Consider the following 26564-nt stretch of genomic DNA (forward strand, 5'->3'; position numbering starts at 1 on the left):
AAAATTTGTTGTGGAGTAATCGTTTCTCATACAAAGCTCCTTTCGGTTTGGATCCTCAGTCCTTCTGCTTCATCCTTTTGCTGTAATGGTCTCTGGCTTCTAGTTTTCTTTGAGCTGAAGCTATAAGAAGAATGTTATACCAAGGTTTTCTTTTTCTTTCTTTTTTAAAAAATTTCTTTTGTCTGTAGCAATGATGGTTCTAGCTCCCCCTTACCCTCACTTACCCCCCCCTTTTTTCCATGTCAGCTCCAACCCTGCTCTGTGAATGGAGTCAACCAGCTGACTGAGTGCTGGCATCACGCCAGGGGCTGCAAAGCAGTGAGAATATGCGCGCGCTCGCGTGTGTAAGTGTATACAGAACACAAAGGGAAAGGCCTGCAGTCTAGGAAATCACAGGCTATTATATAAGGAAGTCTGCGTCATCTCTGCTTACTTGGGCTGATGGACAAGGAAAAGGGGAAGGTTTAGAACAAGAAAAGTACCCATTTGATACACACACACACACACTCTCTCTCTCTCTCTCTCTCTTCCCTTGCTGTCTTAAAAAAAAAAAAGATATTTTTGTTGTGGCAAAATGAGAGGGAGCTTCTCTGTCCAAATGATAGTGACTGTGTTCCTAGTGGATTAGTAACTCTTTTGGGAGGTGAGGCCATTTGTTCTGCATCTTTTCTTCCTGCCCCCATTGAGAGGTGTGCCGCTTGAGGAAGAGTCCCTACAGAGAATTGCTGCCTGGATTTAACAGCTGTAATTTGTTAAGACCCCGCCCCGCCCCACCCCGCCCCACCCCCGCCCCAAACTGTTTCTAATCATTCAAGATTGCCAAGGGTACAGGAGTTGATGGCCAAGGTGGTGCTTTTAAGGAGAAGCAAAAAGCCAGATAATAGATATCAAATAATATCTGTTAACCACTCCTTTGAGTCTCCCCTTTTCCTTTTATTTCTTGTTGTTGTTCTATTTAGTGTATTATAAAAATGCATTGTTCTCCCCTGCCATCTGCTACGGAGTTAGAGTTGTACAAAAGGAAAGTCAGCACATGGAAAGAAGGAAAAATTAGAGAGCTAAGCTTCCAGACATTGCAGGTGTTGCCATTTGGAGATTCATTTGGAATGATTGTATCTTTCATTGGTTACTAGGAGCTCAACATTCATTTAGAAATTGTATTTCAACTTACCACCAATTTACCATGGTGTCTTTTTTAATTTCTTAATTTCTCTTTATGTGTTTCCTAGGTGTGATACATATATGAAGTGGCTCTTGTATTAGGTGGAAATATGAAATAAAGTGTGTTAATAGAAGGGGGACATACTATTACAGTTGTTTTATGTGAATTTTTTTCTGCTTGTTGTCTGACCATTCAGAATAATGGGGCCTGATATGCAGTAGTCGAATAGGAGGGATATGCAGTAGCTGGAGTGGGAGGGAACTTTCAAGCTACTTTATCCTCTAATAAGTTTTGTCAGGTTGCAATCTAAAGGAAGCTCCTTAATTCAGTCTTTTTGTTATAGCCTGTGAATTTGTACTCTTGCCACATTTTTACAACCAACAATCTTTGAATATGTATATTTTTCCCTTTGGTATGTGAATTTTGGTGCAAGTGTTAGGAGGTACATATGAGGTTATACTTTCTTTAAGGGTTGCTGAATGGGATTTACCAGAGTGGCTGGCCCATGCTTATTCCCTAGGCTGTCCCCAGTTATTTCCCTACCCCGAGTAGCTGGAGCCACTATTCTTCATTTTCTTTATAAATGAATTAAGGGAGATTGTATCCCAGTCAGTTGAATACTGGAAGATAAAACAGCATTAGACCAACTTAGCTCAGACCTAGAGACTAAAGATTCAGTCAGAGTTGTGAGATTCCCTAGTTCGTGGAAGTAATAATTAACTTTTTTAGTTGATGCCATTTTTATACGATTACTTGATAATGTTCTCCATGGGAAGTAGCCATTTTACATGTGTGTATGTGCGGTAGTAGGTTTCCCTCTTACATTGGTTTATATTAAATATAAAGAAGTGAGGATGTAAGGTTTATTTCTCCCCTTACCACCCTCTCTAATTTAAGATTCTGTCTGTGTTCTGATGCTTGCTTTTTGGACCAGTAGGTTTCAAAAAAGATCTTTTGCAACCTTTTATTTCTAACTTTTCTCTTGGTGTTTGGAAGCAGATTAGTAGGGATAATCTTATGATTAGATAGTTATAACCAGTGAGGCATAAGTTAAGACATTTTATTAATCGACAGGCTTTTTATTTCTTCTCATTAGGCCCTAGTTGTTGTTTTAGGAGTGGCTGAAGAGTCATTTTGAAGGATGTGTGAAATCTGTCCTTTGACCACCTTTGTCTCCTTCATTCTACTATCCCTTGTTTTATTTTATTTTATTATTTTTTTTAAAGATTTTATTTATTTACTTGACAGAGAGAGTAGCAGAGGGAGAGGGAGCGGCAGACTCCCTGCCAAGCAGGGAGCCCGATGCGGGGCTCGATCCCAGGACCCTGAGATCATGACCTGAGCCGAAGGCAGACGCCTAACCGACTGAGCCACCCAGGCGCCCCTACTATCCCTTGTTTTAAATGACGTCTGGCAGGATTTTCTTTATATGTCAGAACTTTTGTGCTGATTTATTATAAGGACTTATTATAAGATGACAGTGGGGGAGGATTGCTTACCTCCTATTCATTAAGTTTTTAGGCAGCATACCCTAAGTTGTCAGAGTTAAGCATAGAGGCCTTTATGGTCTCTGGTGTACATTACTAAACACTGTGTTACCTAAAACATGACCACCTAGGTTCTTCCATTCGATGATTGAGCTACATTTGTGTGGGGAACTCCGTGAAACAGAAGAGACACAGTAAGAGCAAGTGAACAATAGCCTGTCCATTCTTATTAGGAATAACTGTCTTACTAGTTTGGATCAAAAAACCAAGAATTGCAATAAAGATGGATGCCACATGGACCTAGAAGTAAGAAAGACCTCTGTGTTTGAATTAGGCTTAGTCATTTAAGTCTCATTTAGACTGTGAGACCTTGGAATGTTATGTAGTTATGTAGTTCTGTTTTCTGTAAAAGGAGAATTATTTAAATTATTAAAACCCTCCTATAAAGGACTTAAATGAGATAATGTATTGTAAAACACTTTGGTTCTAGGCACTTTAGTACTTAGCAATAATAAGAACTCGGCGCATTTTAGCAACTGTTACTAATATTCTATCTAGTGGGTTTGTTTACTGCTATTTTCAGTGCTCTTACTAGTTCCTTTTAGTCAGTCTGTGGCTGCCTCCATTTTTTACTTTTGGCATATCTTTCTACTAAGACTGGATTTATTGACCTACATGTTGGAAGAGTTTAGATGGGAAGTCAGCAAAGTACAGTCAGTGCCTGTTTTTGTAAATAAAGTTTTATTGGAACACAGCCACACCCAATTCCTTACAACAACAGAATTGAGTAGATGGCCCACAAAGCCTAAAATATTTATTGTCTGGCCCTTGACAGAAAAAGCTTGCAGACCCCTGGCCTAGATCAAGAGTCTTTTTTCAGTAGAAAAGTGAGCCAGTAAGAAAGTTCTAGAAATCAAAAGAGAGGTAATTAAAATAGACTAAATTTAAATGGACCAGAAGGAGAGGGTTTTAGGTATGGGATTTTGTAGCCTGGGGAGTAGTAGAAAGAAGGTCTGTTGACATAACTGATACGAGTTAAGGTGAACCAACCTAAACCAACCTAGAACCAACCTGAACCAACCTAAACCAACCATTTAGAGTTGGTTAGGCAATAATAGTACTTATGTAGTCTATTGGGGCATTTCATATGGTGGGTATTAAAGAGAAGTACAAAGAAGAAAGGTTTGCCACCAAGTAGTTTGCATTTAACTGCATTTAACCTGGAAAACAGTCACCTGGCTGACTTAGTTGGTGGAGCATGCAGCTCTTGATCTTAGGGTTGTGAGTTTGAATGCCACGTTGGGGGTAGAGATTACGTTAAAAAATGTGGAAAATAATATGAATTGGTAGGTTACTTTATTAAACAAGTGTATTAGTTGGAGTAGGCTAGCAGTTTTCAAAGTGTGATCTGTGGACTCCTGGGGATTCCTGAGAGTGTTTCAGGGAGTCTTGAGATCAAAACTACTTTATAATAGAAAGGCATTTTTTTTTTCTTTTTCACTGTGTTGACGTTTGCACTGATGATCCAGAAGCAATGGTGAGTAAAGCTGCTGGTGCCTTAGCATGAATCAGAGCAGTGGCACCAAACTATAGCAATAGTCATTGTATTCTTCACTGTTGCACAGTTTAAACTTGGAGTTAAAAAAAAGAAAAAAGATCAGGACACCTGGGTGGCTCAGTAGGTTAAGCATCTGCCTTCGGCTCAGGTCATGATCCCGGGGTTCTGGGATCGAGTCCCGCATCAGGCTCCTTTCTTGGCGGCAGCCTGCTTATCCCTCTGCCTCTGCCGCTCCCCCTGCTTGTGCTCTCTCGCTCACGCGCTCTCTCCTTCTGACAAATAAATAAGTAAATCTTTTTTAAAAATTAAAGTAAAATTTTGAAAAAAAATCCAATTTCACTTGAGTGTTCTGATGAAGGAGTGAAAATGAGTTTTATTTTATCTTGACCTTTCAGATCATGGCTTTTGAATATTTTGTGTGATGAAGTGGGGAGTACTCCTAAGGCACTTCTGCTGCATTGGAGCGCAGTGTACAGGGTTGTCTCCAGGAGCAGTGTGGTTGAGTTGCAGGCTGACAGGCTGCTTCTCCATAGAACACTGTTTCTGCTTGATGAAAGAATAGTCAACAAACCATGGTCTTTAGATTTGGGAAAACAACTGATTGTGCCCAGTGATAATATTAAAATAAAATGAATAAAAATTAAACCATGAGTTTGACAGCTTCCCAGAACTTACTTTTCTGATGTGATTAGTGGTGACATTAACCAAGGTGATTATTTTATTTATTGTATAATGAAATGTGCCGACACTTGAAATCTACATGATTTAGTGGATCAGAATTTTCCTAATGACCAGGGCATGATGTAACAAAATCACGTTTGGGTGAAAGATCCATTCCAAGTGTAAGATAAGATAGACCAATGGATTTTTTTTTTTTTTTTTTAAGTGTTTGCTGTTGGGTTTTCGTTTGGTAGACCAATGGATTTTAATGTAACAGTGTAAAGAGTTCCATTGATAAGGTTTCAGATTTCACGTTGCAAGTAACCCTTAGAAACTACTGTGCTTTTTTTTTTAATTGAGGTGAAAGTCACATAACATAGAATTAACCATTTTAATTTGTACGATTCAGTAGCATTTAATACATTTGCAGTGTTGTGCAACTACCATCTAAATCAAATCCCAAAACAATTCCATCACCCGAAAAGAAAACTATACTCACTCAGCCGTCACCACCCATTTCTCCTTCCCTCAGCATCTGACAACCACTAATCTATCTTGATGGATTTCTCTATTCTGGAAATTTTATATGCATGAAGTCATACAATATGTGACCTTTTGTGTCTGGCTCCTTTTACTTAGCATGTTTTCAGGGTTCATTCATATTGTACCAGGTATTGAACTCACAACCCTGAGATCAAGACCTGAGCTGAGATCAAGAGTCAGACGCCCGACTGAGCCACCCAGATACCACAGTACTTTATTCCTTTTTATGTGTAATACTCCACTATAGGAATATACTGTATTTTGCTTATCCGCCATCAGTTGATGGACATTTGGCTATTGCAAATAGTACTGCTATACACATTTTTGCATAAGTTTCACTTGAATCGGTCTTTTCAGTTCTTTTGGGTATTTACCTATAAATGATGTTCCTGAGTCATATGATAATCTAACTTTCTGAAGAATTATCAAGCCATTTTCCAAAGCAGCTGTACCATTTTACATTCCCACCAGCAATGTACTGTACTAGGATTCCAGTTTCTCTACATACTCACCAATAAACTATTTTCTATCTTTTTGATTATAGCCATCCTAATGGGCGTGAATTGATATCTCATTGTGGTTTTGATTTGCATTTTTCTAATGACTAATGATGTTGAGCATCGTTTCATGTGCTTATTGGCCATTAATATATCTTCTTGTTCAAGTACTTTGCCCACATGTATTGAGGGTTTTTTTTAGAAGATTTATTTATTTATTTTAGAGAGCAAGCGTGTGCACAAGCAGGGAGAGGAACAGAGGGAGAGGGGGAGAGAGAATCCTCAAGCAGACTCCCTGCTGAGCACAAAGCCCAATGGGGGGGCTTGATCTCATGACCTGAGCTGAAATCAAGAGACGCTTGACCAACTGAGCCACTGAGGCGCCCCTGTATTGAGTTTTGAGTATATCAAAGATAAAGATATCCACAATTCTGATCATTTGAAAAGATTGTTAGAATACCCTTCTCTGGGGGCGCCTGGGTGGCTCAGTCGTTAAGCGTCTGCCTTCGGCTCAGGTCATGATCCCAGGGTCCTGGGATCGAGCCCCGCATCGGGCTCCCTGCTCGGCGGGAAGCCTGCTTCTCCCTCTCTCACTCCCCCTGCTTGTGTTCCCTCTCTCGCTGTGTCTCTCTCTGTCAAATAAATAAATAAAATCTTAAAAAAAAAGAATATCCTTCTCTGGTATCAGTATGAACTCACAAGTTTTAATATATGTACATGTATTTCCTTTTCCCGAGAGGACTCAGAAGCCGTGACACCACTGTGGCAGTGAGCACACTTGACACCAGATCTCGGTTTCTAAGTGCCGTTCTCCAAAAAGAAGCTAGAGTTCCATGGCACCAGGGTGGTGCAGTTGGTTAAGCGTCCAACTCTTAGTTTCGGTTCACGTTGTGATCCTGGGTTGTGAGACTGATCCCGGGGTCGTGAGTTTTGAGCTGCACTGGGGGTGGGGGGTGCTGGCTGCTTCAAAGACTCTCCCTCTGCCCCTCCCCCCACTTTTTCGCACTCTCTCCCCCCTCCAAATAAAAATAAATCTTAAAAAAAAAAACCAAAAAACTAGTTCCTTGGAGAAATGACTAGGGCAGAAAAAAATCATATGGACCTGAACTATCACATAGGTACCAGAAGTAACAAAATGCTTTAAAAAGAAAAAATGGTAAGCCAATGTGAAGGAGCTTCCAACAGCCAGATCTGGGACAATTTGAAGAACAAAATAAGTAATGATAGTTAATGGGTTACAACCCATAGGTTAAAATAAATATCCACAAGTCCTTGCTGCTATAAATAAATATTTGAATAAATAGGAGACAGCTGTTTATTACAGTAAAACTCAAATTAATAAATATAGAAGGAATGATGGAAACGTTAGGCAAATACTAGTAATTGTTGCAGGCAAGAACAGTCTATAAATGCTAAAATTAGTGGGTGGAAGTTTAATGGAAAATGAGATTTGGCATAGCCTCAAAAGTATCTCCTCTTGGTAACTTTTCAGTGGAAAAACCTGTCAAACACCACCTCAGTCAAGTGATTACAGTTAATATATCATACCGCAGCATGTTGACATCGTGTACTTCTGATAGGATACAACATTGCTTTTGTGATATTCTTGTCAAAAATATATAACCTCAATCTAATGAGAAAACATCAGGTAAACCCACATTTAGGGGCATTTTACCAAAACCTGGCCAGTACTCTTCAAAACTGTGAAGGTGAAGAGAGTAAGAAACTGTCACTGTTTGGAGGAGACACATAGGAAACATTACAAGTAAGCGCAGGGTGGGGCTGCAGATTGAACACGGAGCAGCTGTGGGAGTCCAGCTGTCTGTGAGTAATTAAGCCAGACATTAATGAGATTTGTAGGAAAAAATGTAAAATGATGCCACTCTTCTCACTATATTGGTTTTTTTGGGGGGGGAGGAAGAGTTATTTTTTTTATAAAGGATTTGTCATGTTAATGTGGGCTTATTTATTTTTTTAACGAATTAACATTTTAAAATTCTGTTTTAATTTCTAATATGGACTATTGATAGCTGTAGCCCATAAACAAAATCTCTTTGGAGTCCTTGATTTTTACAAGTGTCCTCTTAAAGGGATCCTGAGGTCAAAAAGTTTTGAGAACCAGGGGAGTGCCTCTAACAGCTGCAACAAAGATCTAAAAATACAATGGCTCAAACAATATAGAAAGTATCTCTTTCATGTAATTGCCTAAGGCAGGTGGTTCCTGTTGCTCTGTTGTTTCAAGGGGTAGTTCAGTAACTCCATTTCTTTTACATGAACTTCTGTACTGATCCCTAGGACAGTGGTTCTCATGCTTTAGTGGACAGAGAGAGTCACCTGGAGGGCTTGTTAAAACACAATTCCTAGCCCCCATCCCCAGCATTTCTGATTCATAGGTGTGGGATGGGGCTTGAAAGTTGTATAGCCAACAAATTCCACAGGGATGCTGATGCCTCTAGCAGGGGTGTCAATTTCCAGGGTATTGTCCTTCTCTGCAGGGTTGAAACTGGGTTGCAGCCAATGGGAAGGGGAAAGAGCATGGGAGAGTTTGCCTACCTTTTATAGTTCTTAGCCAGGAACCTGGTGGCACATATCACTTCCTTTTTATTCCATTGGCAAGAGTCTAGCAAGGGAGGCTAGGAAGTACAGTGGAGCTGAACAGTCATGTGGCCAGTACTTCTATTACTGTGGAAAAAAGAGAAATAATTTTGATGGGCATTGAGTAACAATATCATCAAGACATCGGAAGAGTATATACTTGAATAGGCTTAATTAACTAGGGAATGTGTTTTAGGAGGGTGGTACAGGCATATATAGAAGTGAGACTGGTTTTTTTGAAGATTGGGACAGAGTGGCTTGGTTAAGAAAGCAGAGTAGAGAAGGCCAGGCAGTAAAAGTAATAATGGAAGATAAAACATATTGTAAGAAGGTTGATCGGATTTATACCATAAATTGAAACAGCAGGAAGTCAGCTGAGAAACCTAAGGACCTTGAGATCTTCTCTGTTGGTGATGCTCTGTATTATTTTTGCACTCTAAATCGTAGTCACAAACACTGTTTTGGGGCCCTTGATGCCCTGGTTGCTAATTACCCAAATAGTGCACCTGATCCATAATTTCCAGGGGTGGCAGTGGCATGTGTATTCATGCCCTCACTTCCCTGGCCCACAAAACCAAATTAAAAATGGAAAGCCAAGACTTCACTAACCATCTAGAATAGGGTGGGGATATTGTATGGGGGTTGAGGCTTCTTGCTTTAGAAATGGGAAGATGTTTATGCACAGAATAACCACCAGAAATCTTCATCTAGTCAGGGGGCTGAATAATTCTGAAATAGCAGAAATTACTCTGTTCTGCCCTTGAAATTAGAATTCTTTAGCATTTGCTCAGTCTTAAGCTCCTCCTCTGTCCCCTGCTAAAACAGCATAAAGGGTCCAGTTATTCTTTTAACAAATAATTATTGAATGGTTTTTAAGTGCCAGGAACTTAACTGAGAACTGGTGATGTAGCAGTGAACAAAGTAGACAAGTCCTCACTCCATAGACCTTAAAAATCAGTGGGGAAGGAAACCTACAATAAGCAAATGCATACCATGTCAAGAAACCAAAGTGAAGGGGCGCCTGGCTGGCTCAGTTGGAGGAGCACACAACTCTTGATCTTGGGGTTGTGAGTTTGAGCCTCACGTTGGGTGTGGAGATTACTTAAAATCTTAAAAGTAATAACCACAGTGGAGTTTAGGCAAAAGGATTAAATGTGCCTTTGTTTTCGGCGTAGATCAGTTTAAGTAGTCGGATCCATGATATTCTCCCTAAGAAGAGTTTAAGACAAATTCTAGTTCAGTGTCATATATGTAATTTTTGCATCTTTAATTTGGAGAAGTAAGTCTTGGCTCAGCAGGAATTTGATAAAAGTGAATTGTACTTTTCTTTGGACTCCAGCTTCTTTCTTTACAGGCTTGATGGCTTTTGTAGCAGCTTTAGGGGTGTTTGCGGTAATCTCCCAGCGTCTCCAGAGTTGTGTCAGGTTGTTTTCTCTGATCGGCCGGATTTATTTCCAACCTTGCCAGATATATTGTTAGTATGATAAGCACTTTAGGGTGTGGTATGTCCTGTGTGTTTCTATCCTGAATGGAGAGTAGGTTGGTCGCTTTTGGTTCAGTATTAGCCACGTCTCCTCCAAATGAGAAATAGTTAATAAAGCTCAGATACCCACATTGATTCATACTCTTCTGAAGCCTTTGTCCACACCCTTTACTATTTCACCAATTGCTGGATTCTAGAGATTGCTACCATTAGGAGTGGAAGCAGCCTCTAAAATGATCCAGTAAAACAGTACATTTGGAGATAATTTCACTCTTTGTAGCACCTAAGATGAAACCTGTTGTATAGCCATTTTGTTACCCCTTAGGGGCACTTACCCCCCATTGAGGAATTTGTTTTGTAGTTTGGTTTATATGTGTGTGAGTTCCTTTAGGGAACTGAAATAGAGAGCTTGCATCCTGGGAAAGTGCAGAATTAATTGCTGGGAATGATTGGCAGTAGGAGGCATTAGGTAACTTGGAAGGAGCTCAGCTGCCTGTTTGGTATTTGAGTAGGTTGAAGATGTGCAGAACAGAATCCTTGCCCTGCAGGACCCTGACGTGCGGTCTGCTTCCAGTTTGGTGGGGGACAAATGGCCATTCATTCTGCTGTACAGTTTCAAGTAGAGAGCACAGGCCCGTCATCTCTGAAGCCCTTGTTGAGATAGGGTTTACATGTGTGACTATGTTTGTCCCTTGAAAGTACAGGAATTGTCGTGGAGGAGCTTTAGTAGGCCTACTTTTTGTGGAATAAATACCAAGCTGGGCTACAACTTACAACATTCTCCCTTCTCTGTAATGACTAATTTAGTATATAGAGCTGTGAATATTCCTGAGGTATATTCTGGAGAAATTTTTGTGAAGCCAAAGTCTTGTGAGATCTTCCTGTGGCTTGTAGATCACTGCTCTTTCCCTGTCATGACCACCTCCCCGCTCTAGTTTCCTCAGAGTGCAAAAATGTGGGTTACCTTCACAGGGCATGAATTCAGCGGCCTCTGGCTTTTATTAGTCTGTTTACGGGAATGTGGACGTAGTAAATACGTGGTTTACGTGTGTGCTGCGCTGCCATATGTTGTATCTATGGAAGATGATAATGGAATAAAAGTCTTTACTGATGGAACAGAATGTTAGAGGTGACCGTCAATGATATGAAGCTGGCTACACTTGCCATCCTTGGTGTGGTGGAAGGGGTGTGTCCTGGGTACTGGAATTAGACCTAGATTTTGTGAGCTTTTTTTTTTTTTTTAAAGATTTTATTTATTTATTTGACAGATAGAACAAGTAGGCAGAGAGGCAGGCAGAGGGAGAGGGAGAAGCAGGCTCCCCTCCGAGCAGGGAGCCCGATGCGGGGCTCTATCACAGGACCCTGGGATTATGACCTGGGCCGAAGGCAGCTGCTTAACCAACTGAGCCACCCAGGCGCCCTTGTGAGTTTCTGTTGTTGTTGTTTGGGTTTTTTTTTTTTTTCCCCCTTAAGATTTTAACTTTAAGGGCGCCTGGGTGGCTCAGTTGGTTAAGTGTCTGCCTTTGGCTCAGGTCATGATACCAGGATCCTGGGATCAAGCTCCGCATCAGACTCACTGCTCAGTGGGAAGTCTGCTTCTCCCTCTCCCTTTGTCTGCAGCTCCCCCTGCTTGTGCTCTTTCTCTGTCAAATAAATAAAATCTTTTAAAAAATTTAAAACAAAATTATCTTTAATCTCTATGCCCAGCGTGGGGCCAGCCATTTGCCCTTAGACCTAGGTTTTCATGGTGACTCTCCTATTTATTGTGTGACCTTCGGCAGGTTTGTTTAGTCTTTCTGAGTCTCAGTTACCTCATTCATGGGATGGGTGGGGATCATACAGACCACACAGGAGTGTGCTGAGAATTAAATGAAATACTGTTTCTGTGGTTCTTAGCCCACAGTTTTGGTATTTAGCCATCACTCAACTGTTGTTCTGTTGTTCTGAGAGAGGCTAGACTCTTGCCTCTCTCTCTCTCTCTCAAATAAATAAATAAAATCTTCCTCTTTGCCCCCAGATACACCTTGCTACTTTTCCTACTGAAGTGCACCTTCCCCCAACTGTTTTCAGATTTGTGTGATGAATGTATCACCTGAAAAATGGTTTATCTGAGAAGAGGCTCTTCCAAACATGTGTGTATGAAATGTACCTAGGAGATATTCTTCAGAGCAATGTGAAAGATCTCAACCATTCAAAACTCCTCTCTCCCTCTGCCCATTGTTATTAGTGCCCTGGGATAAAACATGAAAAAGATTTTTTTTTCTCCTTTTAAGTGTTATTTTAATAATATTCCTACAGAACGCCTACATTTGTTGTATTTTGCACAAAGAAAAACAGTTTTATAGCTAAGTTCTGAAGGAGGTTGGAAAAATGTGTCTCACTCCTCTTCCTTTAATTATATACACTCTAGATTGCTTACTTGCCTGTTTCTTTTATGAAGGTTTAGGGCAATCATTTTTTTAAGGTTTTATTTATTTAATAGAGCGGGGGCAGGGGGTAGAGGGGCAGAGGGAGAGGGAGAAGCAGGCTCCCCACTGAGCAGAGAGCCTGACAACGCTGGCCTGTTCCAGGACCCTGGGATCATGACCTGAGCTGAAGGCAGATGCTTAACCGACTGAGCCACCCAAGTGCCCCTATGGCAGTCATTCTTAAATTATAGAGTGCCTAATAATCACCAGGAAAACATAAAATGCAGATCCTTTGCTTAAGGAATTCCAGCTTACTACTTTGAAATGGCCTGCAAAAATGCGTTTTAAACAAATGTCTGTATTAATTCTGGTGTAGGTAGTCTAAAACAATACTTAGGGAAACACTGATTTAAAGTCAAAAATGACAAAACGCTCTCTCTCAAATAGGACCCCTGGGTGGCTCAGTCAGTTAAGCATCTGCCTTCAGCTCAGGTCATGATCTCGGGGTCCTGGGATTGAGCCCCACATTGGGCTCCCTGCTCAGGGGGGAGTCTGCTTCTCTCTCTCTCTCTCTCTCAAGTAAGTAAATAAAATCTTAAATATCTTTTTAAAAAGTATATTGCAAACTTAAAAAACTAGTGTAAGTTACATTAATCATCACAAACATTTATCGAATATATCATTGAACAGGGAGTTTGTCAGCAGCCAGGGATGTAGAGAGATACAGCAAGGAGCTTACTATTTAGTTATGTATTTGCCACTTTGAAGGTGAGCAATATGCATAACTGATTAAATTCCAAATCCCTAAAAATTTCCTAGACTTGAGCAGTCTTGCTGTGGACTCCAGTAGCATGCTTACATTTTTTAAAATGTATAACGTGGTGATGTTTCTTTGTAATAATTCCAAAATAAGAATTTTTCAAGGCAAGTAAGATACTTCTCTAATAGATTGGAAACATTTTGGAGTCAGGCACCCTTTTGAGTGAAAGTTTCTGGTATTCCTTGTAGGATCCTTTCCTGTTAATCCTGGAGCATATTACCCCTTCTCTCAACTGGCTTCTAGTCTTGGGCTTTCTGTTCAACCCCACACCCTTTCTTTCCCTCTCCTCTACCTGGCTTCTCCTCTCAGAGTGCTTGCAAGAGAGATCCTTGAAGCCAGGAATTCATTCAACAAAATTTTTGAGTGCCTGTCATGTATAGGTTAGGTGCAAGAGATAAGTAAATGAGTAATACATATGATTCCTGACCTCTGGGGTCTCACAATTTTTTAAGGGAAATGGACAAGTAATTTAGTAATGAGACAGGTAGTGAGGTGTTCAAAATGTTTTGGGAATACTAAGGAAGAAAAATACTGCCGGGGGGGGGCGCCTGGGTGGCTCAGTCGTTAAGCATCTGCCTTTGGCTCAGGTCATGATCCCGGGGTCCTGGGATCGAGCCCCGCATCGGGCTCCCTGCTCGGCGGGAAGCCTGCTTCTCCCTCTCCCACTCCCCCTGCTTGTGTTCCCTCTCTCGCTGTCTCTCTCTCTCTCTCTCAAATAAATAAATAAAATCTTTAAAAAAAGAAAAATACTGCCTGGGAGAACGGGGAGGCTTTCATAGATAGAGTGACCATCTAAATTTACTCTCTAAACTGAGACATTATCAAAAGGAAAAGGGATGCTTTTTATCATTATGAGGGGACAGTGGGTATAAACTGGTACTGTTCCATGCAAACTAGTACACACTGTCACCCTATTCATAAAAGAAATGTCTTTGTATAGTATTAAAGTAAGAGTTGAAAGATTTCCTAAGTAAAGAAAATATCACACAGTTAAGCTTGGAAGCCTGAGAGAATATGTAGATATGCCTGGCCCATAAAATACTTAGGGGTAGGAGTGGCGGAAGATAAGTTTGTAAAGGTAAATTGGGACCAGATGATGTAAGGACCTATGTGCTGTTGTAGGTAATGGGAAGTCTTTGATACTAAGTCTGAGATGGTAAGATTACACTTTTCTCTTTCTTTTTTTGCGATCACTTCACTGGCTCTCTGAAAGATGAATGGGTAGGGGCAGGGGAGTCTTACATGCTGATACCACAAGGTCATGGAAAGTATTTGCTGTAGATTAGGAGAGAAAAGATGGTATTCTGAAGAGTGGCAGGAAAGTTGAAAGAATGGAGAGATTCTGGAGATATTTAAATCTTTAGAGATACTTATGTGGGGAAAAGTCACTCTGCTTCCAGGACACCTGCTCCTGGCTTCCTTTCTATCGCACAGACCACTTCCCATCTTACTTGCTAGGTGTTGTCCTCAGTTCGTAAGTGTTGGACTCTTCTCTGTTTGCTCTCACTTTTTCTAAATGATTTTGTTTTACCCCCATGACTTCACGCTCTGTTTGTATGTTTAGGGCTCCTGAACTTGCATCTTCACCCTAAACATTTCCTCGTAGCTCTAGCTTGTGTCTCAGGCATTTCAGGCTTACCGTGTTAGAGAGCTACACTTTTCATTTTTCACTCCAGACATCCCACTATTCACCATTTTCATGGAAGACATCATTCACTCACTTGTAGAGATAAAAGATCTGGAGTCATCCTTGACTATTCTTTTTCTCATATTTCACATCCAGTGCATCAGTATTTCTCTTGTTCCTTCTTTCTCTCTCTCTCTCTCTTTTTTAGGATTTTATTTATTTATTTGCCAGAGAGAGCTCAAGAGAGAGCACAAGCAGGGGGAGCAGCAGAGGGAGAAGCAGGAGAAGCTCCCCCGATGAGCAGGGAGCCCAATGCAGGACTCAGTCCCAGGACCCTGAGATCATGACCTGAGCTGAAGGCAGACGCTTAATCGACTGAGCCACCCAGGCATCCCTCTTGTTCCTTCTTTCAGTTGTATATCCTAACTGATACTCCTGATTCAAGGCCATACCTGATTTGGTCCCTAGATTTACCTCGCCTACCTCATTTCCTACCGCTCTCCATCTTGGATATGGCATTTCATCTACACTTTTTTTTTTAACTGTTTCTTGCACATATTAAGCACCTGTCTCAAGCAGCGTTCTTGCTGTTTCCTGTACTCATTACATTCTCTCTCAGATACATGCAAACCTCACTTCCTCACTTAATTCAGGAGCTAGAACTTTCCTTACTGCTTTAAGAATAGTCCCCCCCCCCCCCCATCTGACGCTCTCTAACCCATTTTCATGCTTAACCTTTTTAGAGGTACTTATCCCTACTTTACATACGTATGTTTTATTTATTTACTGTTTTCTCTTTCCCACTGGAATGTTAAGCCCAGGAGGATAAAGACTAGTACCTAGAATAATGCTAATAATAAGTAGTAGACATTTCATAAATACTGTATTTCATAGAATCTAAGGGCATGCCCTTAGATTTCATGCTCTGTCTGGGCACACCCCTCTCCCAATACCTCTAACTGTCCACCAAGCTGGAAGCTCCTGCACCCCATATTTTTTGGATTTTACGGGGGCTTTGTCACATAGGCTTGACGGATCATTAACTCCATTTCCAGCCCCTCTCCCCTGTCTGGAGGATGGGGATGGAGAGTGAAAGTTTCAAGGTTCTAATTAGGCCGTGGTCTTACTGGTGACCAGCCCCCAGCTGGGAGCCATCCAAGCACCCACCCAGATGCGCCTCATTAGAACAAAAGATGCTCCTAGTGTTCTTATCACTTAGGAAATTACAAGACTTTTAGTGGCTCTGTGCCAAGAACAGGGGGCGAGTTACCTCACACAAGCCCAGCAGTAACCGTATCCGTAGTTCAGGAGGGCTGCCCACGCTTCACCTTCATACTGCTGCTCAGTGCAGCGTCACAGTGTGCATTCTGCCGCATTACGTTCCTGTTCTCTGGGGTCAAATGAAAGGCCTCCTTTTGAAATAGGAGTCTGTTCTGTTCGCCCCCCCCACCTTTTCAGTTAAAACAGTCTAAAAACTTTTCAATTTTTAAGAAAATAGAAAATGTTTAAATATATGTAAAAACATAAAGAATAGAACAACGAACAGCTTATATAACTATCATCTTCAGTTAACAGTACATTTTGCCATATTTGCTTCATTGGTATGTAGCATATGCGTAGTTTTTCTGAACCATTTCAAAGTAAGCTTTAGCCTTCTAGGTACTTAAGATTTGCTGTTAGGCAGAATAATGCCCCTTCCCCCAAGATAGCCACTTTCTAATTACTAGAACCTGTGAATATTTTCCACTTCCCTGGCTAAGGGGAATTAAGATAGTAGTTGGAATTAAGGTTGCTAATCAGCTGACCTTAAAATAAGGATAGTAGTCTGTATTGTCCAGGTGGGCCCAGTGTAATCACAAGGGTCCTTAACATGGAAAAGGGCAGAAGAGAGTCAGAAAAATGACAGTTTGGTTTGGCGGGGGTGGGGGGGGGGCGTCATTGACGACTTTGAAGATGGAGAAATGGCCATGAGCTGGGGAAAGCAGTATCTAGCTTATAAGAGGCAAGTCTCCAGAAGGAATGTAGAAGACCTATCTGCCGATGCCCTGAATTTAGCCCAGCAAGACCCATTTCAAACTTCTGACTTCCAGACTGTAGGATAATAAATTTGCACTATTTAAGCCACTGACTTTGTAATAGTTTCTTACAACAACCATAGAAAACTTATACAGTTGCTTCTCCAAAAAAATAAAAACGATTTCCTATACAACCACAATACCTTTTTTTCATAACAACTTTTGAAGAGACCAGTCTCTCCCTGTAACATCATCTGCATTTTGGATTTGTCATATTGTTTCCATGTGGTACCATTTAGCTTGCTTTCTGATTCTCTGTATCTTTTGTAAAGTGGACTTCATTGTGAAGGTTACATGTTTTTGGCAAAAATACTTCGTGGGGGATACTGTGTACTTCATACTGTATCCTAGCAGGAGGCGTATCATATCTGATAGTCTCACTGTTTGCACTGCCAAATTCGATCCCTGGGTTAAGGTGACAGCAAGATCTCTCCATCGTGAAAGTATGTTTTTCCCTTTGCACTTAGCAGTCTGTGGAGTTATTTTGTTTATTGAAGCTGGGAGGCCTATCTGCTCTGAAAAGATACTAAAGTAGTTATTATAAATATAAAATTTACACTTTCAGATTGTCATTTTTTACTCTGGAGTATGGCAGACCATATAACCTTAAAATCCTTTGTAATTCCATTACGAAACACCTAGTAATACTGGATAAAGTGTGACAGACTTTTTTTTTTTTTTAAACAAACTTCCTTTTAAATGCATAGCTAAGCCTGAAAGAAATAAGGAAAATCCTCAGGGGCAACAAATGAAAGGGGAACTGAGAATGAGCAGTGTGTATGGACTTAATGCCGTGACAGTTCTGGGGGCTTTTCTAGTCTCAGTAACCAAAAGACTTGCTTTTTAATGCTTTTTTAATGCTCTAATGCTTGGGGTCCAGAGACAAAGCATTAGGCCTGGAGCAGAGTTAGAGATGAGAATCCCCTTGTAAGGCTCCTGCTCTCATGGCAGAGATGACCTTAATAAAAAAATCCCATTCCCTAGTTCAGAGAAACCAGGAAACTTCTGTCACACTCTGGGTTCTGATTAGGGATGGGTGGGAATATGCCCTGAAAATTTAAGTATGGGCCTGCACTCATATAGGTTTAAATTATTTTCATCTGGAGAAAACCAAGCCGAGAAATAAATATAAAAAATTATTCAGAACCCTTTATTCCCTCGGGGTAACTGGCAGAAGCATATAAAAAACTACTCTGGAGGAACAGGTCCACAATCCAAATCACACAGGATTCCTACAGATAAAGTCCCAATGAAAACAAGGCTCACAATAAAAAATGACAAAAAGTACAAGAAACAATTCATTTACCATGAATAAGAGTCACTGTTATAAAAATCAGTAGGAACTGAAACTTCAGATAATCTCTTGATTATAGCTTATAAAATAAGTATATTTAAACTACTAAGTACAAAGATTTTGAAAGAATAGAAAAAATAATTTGGGGGAGACAGATTTGAAAAAAGAACCAAATAGAATATCTAAAACTGCAGAATATGGTCTTCTATTTAGCAGGCCAGGCACTGAGTAAAATAGAAAAAAACAAAACAAACCTCCCAAGGAGCTTAACATTTTAGTGGGTGGAAAACAGTCCACCAAATATCAATGTGGAATATTAGTCATAAAAAGGAAGGAAATCTTGCCTTTTCGACAACATGGTTGGACCTTGGGGGCATTATTCTCAGATAAGTGAGACAGAGAAAAGTACCATCTCACTTATATGTGGAATCTAAACAAAACAAAAAACTCACAGAGAACAGATTAATGGTTGCTTGTGGGGGTGGGTGGATGAAGTGGGTGAAGCTGCTCAAAAGGTACAAACTTCTAGTTACAAAATAAGTAAATTACAGAGATGCTTTTTAATCATGGAGATGCAGTGTATAGCATGGTGTGACCATAGCTAGCAGTACTGTATTCCAGGGGCGCCTGGTGGCTCAGATGGTTGAGCATCTGCCTTCGGCTCAGGTCATGATCTCAGGGTCCTGGGATCGAGCCCTGCATCGGGCTCCCTGCTCAGCGGGAAGCTTGCTTCTCCCTCTCCCACTCCCCCTGCTTGTGTTCCTGCTCTCGCTATCTCTGTCTCTGTCAAATAAATAAAATCTTTAAAAAAAAAAAAAAGATCTAATCTCCTTTAAAAAAAATGTTTAGGAGAAAAACTATTGGATTTGGTAGCATCAAGTTAACTAGTGACTTGGAAAAGATAGTTTCTTCATGTTGATGGGAACAAAATCTGAACTGAAGTAGTTCTGAGAGAAAAGAGAGGAGGAGAGAAAGTAGAGACAGCAGAGAGAACACTTTGAGGAATTTTGCTATAGACTGTACAGGGAAATGAGGCAGTAAATGGAATAGGACAAGAGGTCATGGGAGGGGCGCCTGGCTGGCTCAGTCGTTAAGCGTCTGCCTTTGGCTTGGGTCACAATCCCAGGGTCCTGGGATCAAGCCCCACAATGGGCTCCCTGCTCAGCGGGAAGCCTGCTTCTCCCTCCCTCCCCCCGCCCCCCCGGCTTGTGTTCCCTCTCACACTGTGTCTCTGTCAAATAAATAAATAAAATCTTAAAAAAAAAAAAAGAGATCATGGGAAAATTTTCCCAAGGTGGAACTAGTACACCAAGTTGGTATGAAGATGGACTGATTCTCAACACTGGCTGAGTAATGCAAACAGCTAGGGCATTTGTTAAAGTACAGATGCTTGAATCCTGTGGCAGACCAATTAAATCAGAATGTTTAGGAGTAAGTGGGACCTGGTATCAGTTTGGTTTTTTGTTTGTTTTTTTTTTACAGTTCCTTAGATGATTCTAATGTGTATCCAAAGTTGATGTGTTCTGCAGTAGATCAGTGAAATTAAAAACTCAGAAGATGTGGGGCTCCTGGGTGGCTGAGTTGGTTAAGCGTCTGCCTTCGGCTCAGGTCATGATCCCAGGGTCCTGGGATCAAGTCCCACGTCGGGCTCCCAGCTCGGTGGGGAGTCTGCTTCTGCCTCTCCCTCTGCTTGTGCTATCTCTCTCTCAAATGAATAAATAAAATCTTTTAAAAAAACCTCAGAAGATATGTTTGTTAAATATCATATTCAACATAGCTAAAGAGAGAATAAGGAGCAGCAACAGGAGGAAATTAAACAGAATGCAGCATAGAGATAGAAAGAAATGGAAAATATGACAAAAAGATTGAGATGTGGAGACCAGAGTAAGATGGCCCAAGATATATCTCATAGGGGTTCTAGGATAGAATAGGAAAAAATGAGATGGTAATAATGCTCAAAAAGATGAGATAATGGCTGAGAATTTTGCAGAATTGCTAAATATATCAGTCTTCAACTTCAGGAGAAAATAGCGAATCTTGAAAGGAGCAATAAAACAACACATTAGAGGGGCGCCTGGGTGGCTCAGTCGTTGGGTGTCTGCCTTTGGCTCGGGTCACAATCCCAGGGTCCTCGGATTGAGTCCCACATAGGGCTCCCTGCTCAGTGGGAAGTCTGCTTCTCCCTCTCCCTCTGCCTGCCGCTCCACCTGCTTGTTCTCTCTCTGTCAAATAAATAAAATCTTTTAAGGTTTTATCTATTTGTCAGAGAGAGAAAGAGAGAGAGGGAACACAAGCAGGGGGAGTGGGAGAGGGAGAAGCAGGCTTCCCACTGAGCAGGGAGCCTGATGCGGGGCTCGATTGCAGGACCCTGGGATTGTGACCCGAGCCAAAGGCAGACACCCAACGACTGAGCCACCCAAGCGCCCCAATAAATATCTTAAAAAAAAAAAAAAAAAAAAACTATGGGGCGCCTGGGTGGCTCAGTTGGTTAAGCAACTGCCTTCGGCTCAGGTCATGATCCTGGAGTCCCAGGATCGAGTCCCACATCGGGCTCCCGGCTCAGCGGAGAGCCTGCTTCTCCCTCTGACCCTCCCCCCTCTCATGTGCTCTTTCTCTCTCAAATAAATAAAATCTTTAAAAAAAAAAAAAAAAACTAAACACATTAGATGCACATTAGTGATACTGAGTCTTGTAAAATATCAAAGACAAAGAAAGAACTTACGAAACCAACCAGGGAGGAAGAAACATTACCACAAAGGAATGAAAATTAGACTTCAGTCAAAATTCTCAGCAACAAGAAAATGCCAGGAAAGTAGTATTTTCAAAGCACAGAGAAAAGATAAGTGAATTAGAACTCTATGCTCATTCTAGAGTGAGGATGAAGTAAACATTTTCAGGGAGACTTAAATGTGTTTAGCAGTTAGATATTCTTTTTTAAATTTTTAAATTTTTTTTTAAAGATTTTATTCATTTATTTAATTGACAGAGAGAGAGAGAGAGACAGTGAGAGAGGGAACACAAGCAGGGTGAGGGGCAGAGGGAGAAGCAGGCTTCCCGCAGAGGAGGGAGCCTGACGCGGGGCTCGATTCCAGGACCCTGGGATCATGACCTGAGCCAAAGGCAGATGCCTAACCGACTGAGCCACCCAGGCGCCCCTTAATTTTTTTAAATTCAATTAACATACAATGTATTATTGGTTTCAGAGCTACAAGTCTATGATTCATCAGTCTTTTTTTTTTTTTTTAAGATTTTATTTATTTATTTGAGAAATAGAGAATAAGAGAGAGAACACATGAGAGGGGGGAGGGTCAGAGGGAGAAGCAGACTCCACTGAGCAGGGAGCCCGATGCGGGACTCGATCCAGGGACTCCAGGACCATGACCTGAGCCGAAGGCAGTCACCTAACCAACTGAGCCACCCAGGCGCCCCAGTGATTCATCAGTCTTACATAATACATCACGTGCCCTCCTTAATGTCTATCACCCAGTTACCCCATCCCCCCACCCCCTCTCCTCCAGCAATCCTCAGTTTGTTTCCTATGATTATGAGTTTCTTATGGTTTGTCTCCAACTCTGATTTCATCTTGTTTTATTTTTTCCTCTCTTCCCCTATGATCCTCTGTTTTGTTTCTTAAATTCCACATATCAATGAGATCATATGATAATTGTCTTTCTCTGATTGACTTATTTCACTTAGCATAAAACCCTCCAGTTCCATCCATGTCAACGCAAATGGCAAGATTTCATTTTTTTGATGGCTGAGTAGTATTCCATTGTATATATACACCACATCTTCTTTATCCATTCATCTGTCAGTGGACATCTGGGGTCTTTCCATAGTTTGACTGTTGTGGACATTGCTAGCAGTTAGGTGTTCTAAAAGAACTAATAAAAAGGGTATGTATCATGGGGCACCTGGGTGGCTCAGTTGGTTAAGCGTCTGCCTTCAGCTCAGGTCATGATCCCAGGGTCCTGGGATCAAGCCCCGCATCAGGCTCCCTGCTCAGCAGGGAGTCTGCTTCTCCCTCTCCCTCCGCCTGCCACTCCCCCTGCTTGTGCTCTCTCTCACTATCTCTCTCTCTGTGTCAAATAAATAAATAAAATCTTAAAAAAAAAAAAAAAAGGGGTATGTATCAGGAGAGAAGTTGAATCCCCTAAGATTGGCAGGACAAAAAGAAATTTGTGGGTATATCCAAGGTAGCTTTCACTATATGTAACACACTAATAATGACTAATTTGAGGGACACCTGGGTGGCTCAGTTGGTTAAGTGTCCCACTCTTGATTTTGGCTCAGATCATGATCTCAGGGTTGTGAGGTCAAGCCCTGCATCAGGCTCTGCACTCAGCGCAGAGTCTGCTTGAGATGCTCTTGCTCTCCCTCTGCCCCTCCCCCACACACGCTCGTGCGTGCACTCTCTCACTCTCAAATAAATAAATAAAATATTTTCTAAAAATGACTAATTTGATAGAAGCTAAAAAACAAAATGGGACTGAAATAAAATAGAGGAAATGAATAAAGAAAATTTAAGTCAGTCCAGTCAAAACGAGGCATAAAAGACCAAAACAGAAGCACAGAACAAGCAAAATAGTAAAATGAAGATGGTAGAAATGAAACTGAATATATGAGTGGGATCATGATAATAAATGTATATGGACTAAACTAGCCAGCTAAAGAAACATTATCAGGTTGAATGGAAAAACAAATTCAGGTAAATACTATCAAAAAGGCAGAGAAGGGGCACCTGGGTGGCTTAGCCGTTAAGCGTCTCCCTTTGGCTCAGGTCATGATCCCAGGGTCCTGGGCTCGAGCCCCACATCGGGCTCCCTGCTCAGCGGGAAGCCTGGCTCTCCCTCTCCCACTCCCCCTGCTTGTGTTCCCTCTCTCGCTGTGTCTGTCTCTCTCAAATAAATAAAATCTTGAAGGAAAAAAAAAGCACAGAAATTAAGAAGGGAAAAGGATGTTCCAGCAGACAAAATAAGCTTTGAGGCCATAATTAGAGGAACTTTTAAGATACAAGTAAATTTTAAAAAAGAAGATATAGGCACACCTGGGTGACTCAGTTGGGTAAGCGTCTGGCTCTTGATCTCAGCTCAGATCTTGATCTCAGGGTTGTGAGTCAAGCCCCACATTGGGCTCCACTGGGTGTGGAGCCTACTTAGAAAAAAAATTTTTTAAAAAGCCTACTTAGAAAAAAAAATAAATTTTATTTTATTTTAAGATTTTATTTATTCCTTTGACAGAGAGAGACACAGCGAGAGAGGGAACACAAGCAGGGGAGTGGGAGAGGGAGAAGCAGGCTTCCCGCGGAGCAGGGAGCCCGATGCAGGGCTTGATCCCAGGACCCTGGGATCATGACCTGAGCCGAAGGCAGACGCTTAACTACTGAGCCACCCAGGCGCCCCTTAAAAGATTTTTTTTAATTTTAAGTACAATCTACTCCCCCAACGTGGGGCTTTGAACTCGTGACCCCGAGATCAAGTCATATGCTCTACTGACTGAGCCAGCTGGGCGCCCTTGTTTTTAAAAGATATTTTTTGGGGGGTATGGTATTTTAGGTTGTCAGGTTTTTTCATCCACTTTCTGTCTTCTCTTTTGCCTTGTTTCCAACAAGAAATCTGGTATCCTTATTTTTACATAATCTGTCTTCCCCTTGCCCAATCCTAGCTACTTTTAAGTTTTTGTAGTAGTTCTAAGCAATTTAATTATGTCCCTTAGTATAGTTTTCTTCATGTTCCTTGTGCTTGGGGTTTATGGAGATTCTTGGATTTGTAGGTTTATAGTTTTCATTGTTTATTCACTTTTGGTCATTATTTATTCATATGTTTTTTCCGTCCACTCCCATCTCCTCTCTTTGAAGGACTCCGGTTATCTGAATATTAGGCTGCTTAAAGTTGTTCCCCAGGGGCACCTGGGTGGCTCAGTTGGTTAAGCCACTGCCTTCGGCTCAGGTCATGATCCTGGAGTCCCGGGATCGAGTCCCGCATCGGGCTCCCTGCTCAGCAGGGAGTCTGCTTCTCCCCCTGACCCTCCCGCTTCTCATGCTCTCTCTCTCTCTATCTCATTCTCTCTCTCAAATAAATAAACAAAATCTTAAAAAAAAATAAAATAAAATAAAGTTGTTCCCCAGCTTTAGGGCACCTGGGTGGCTCAGTCAGTTAAGCATCTGCCATCGGCTCAGGTCATGATCCCGGGGTCCTGGGATGGAGCCCCGCATTGGGGTCCCTGCTCTGTGGGGAGCCTGCTTCTCACTCTCTCTGTGCCACTCCCCCTGCTTGTGCACTCTCTCTCTCTCTGTATCAAATAAATTAATAAAATCTTTAAAAAATTATTCTCTTTAAAAAAAAAAAGTCCCCCAGCCCCCTCATGTTCTTCTTATTTATTCTATTTTTGATTTGAGGTAATTTTTATTACTAGGTCTTCTGGTTCATTAATCTTTTTTTTCTGTAATAACTAATTTGTCAGTATCATCCAGTGTGTTTTAACATCTTTATTGAGATATATTTTACATACCACAGAATTCACCTATTAAGAGTGTACAGTTTGGGGCACCTGGTGGCTCAGTCATTAAGCGTCTACCTTCGGCTCGGGTCATGATCCCAGGGTCCTGGGATCAAGCCCCACATCAGCCTCCCTGCTCCACGGGGAGTCTGCTTCTCCCTCTCCCCCTGCTTGTGTTCCCTCTCTCGCTGTGTCTCTCTCTGTCAAATAAATAAATATTAAAAAAAGAAAGAGTGTACAGTTTAATGGTTTTAGTATATTCACAGAGTTGTGCAACTATCCGCACACTCTTAAGATTAGAACATTTTCATCACCCCAAAAAGAAACCTCTGGGGTGCCTTGTGGCTCGGATGGTTAAACATCTGCCTTTGGCTCAGGTCATGATCTCTGGGTCGTGAAATCAAGTCCTATGTTGGGCTCTGCTCAGCAGGAAGTCTGCTTCTTCTCCCTTTCCCCCTGCCCCCACTCATGCTCACTCTCTCACTCTCAAATAAATAAATAAAAAATCTTCCCCACCCCGAATAAATAAAAAATCTTTTAAAAAAAAGAAAGAAACCTCTGACCCATTAGCAGACATTCTCATTTTGACCTTCTATTCAGCTCTAGGCAACCACTAGTCTACTTTCTGTTTCCATTGACTTGCCTATTCTGGACTTTTCACATAAGTAGAATCATACAATAGATGGCCTTTTGTGACTAACTTCCTTCACTTAGGTAGTGTTTTTAAGGTTCATCTGTGTTGTAATTCTTATCAGTACTTCATTCCTTTTTGTGACCATATAATATTCCATTGTACAGACACACGACATTTTGTTGATTCATCAGTTGATGGACATTTGGGTTGTTTCCACTTTTTGGCTATTAGGAATAATGCTGTGGTGACGTGACCATTGGTGTACAAATTTTTTTTTAAATAAATGTGGGTTTTTTTTATTTCTTTAAAGATTTTATTTATTTATTTGACAGAGACACAGTGAGAGAGGGAACACAAGCGGGGGAGAGGGAGAGGGAGAAGCAGGCTTCCCACTGAGCAGGGAGCCCGATGTGGGGCTCGATCCCAGGACCCTGGGATCATGACCTGAGCCGAAGGCAGACGCTTAACGACTGAGCCCCCCAGGTGCTCCTGGTGTACAAATTTTTGTGTGGAAATAATGTTCTCAGTGCTCTTGGGTGTATGCTAACAGTGGAATTGGTGGGTCATACAGTAACTCTGTGTTTAACTTTGTGAGGAACTGCCAGGCTCTTTTCCACACTGATTGTACCATTTTCCATTCCCACCAGCATGTGTGAAGATTCCAGTTTCTCTACGTGCTCTTCAGCACTTCCTGTGTTCTTTGTGATAGGTATCTCTGCAGCTGTCACCTCTGTGGTACTCTGTCCTTTCACTGAACTTCCTCTCCATCTCTTCTGCTCACAAGTCTGCCTGGCTCTGCCTCAATCCCCCCTGCCCACACCTTGTCCTAGAAATTCTCTCAAGACAATAAATGAGGGCAGTTGTCGAGCTTACCTTGTTTGTTTCCTGTTCCTGTGGGATCACTGCCTTTGTTGCCTGATGTCCAGTGTCTTGAAAACCTCATTTCATGTATTTTTGTCTGGGGGGTTGTTACTTCAGGTGGGAGGGTAAATCCAGCCCTGTTAACACCATCTTGGCCAGACTTTGCAGCATTACACATCAACAAATTGATGCTTAATGTTGAACTGGAGAGTGGATTACTAAATTGTGTCTTTTTGCAATGGAGTTCTACACAGCAGTTAAAACAAATGAACTAGAGCTTCATACATTTACTTGGATAAATTTTAAATATTAAAAAAATGAACATTGAAAGGCAAATGGAAGAGGATATGTACAAGAGCTAC

The 26564-nt window shown here is 41.4% G+C and overlaps 1 protein-coding gene across 4 annotated transcripts in view; it reads left to right on the plus strand.

Moving 5' to 3' along the window:
- The window catches only part of GATAD2B (GATA zinc finger domain containing 2B), a 91388-nt gene that overhangs the window by 36632 nt on the left and 28192 nt on the right, over positions 1 to 26564 (plus strand). The gene's annotated exons all lie outside the window — the stretch shown is intronic.

This window comes from Halichoerus grypus, chromosome 7 (assembly GCF_964656455.1).
Source record: "Halichoerus grypus chromosome 7, mHalGry1.hap1.1, whole genome shotgun sequence".
Classification (NCBI taxonomy): Eukaryota; Metazoa; Chordata; class Mammalia; order Carnivora; family Phocidae; genus Halichoerus; species Halichoerus grypus.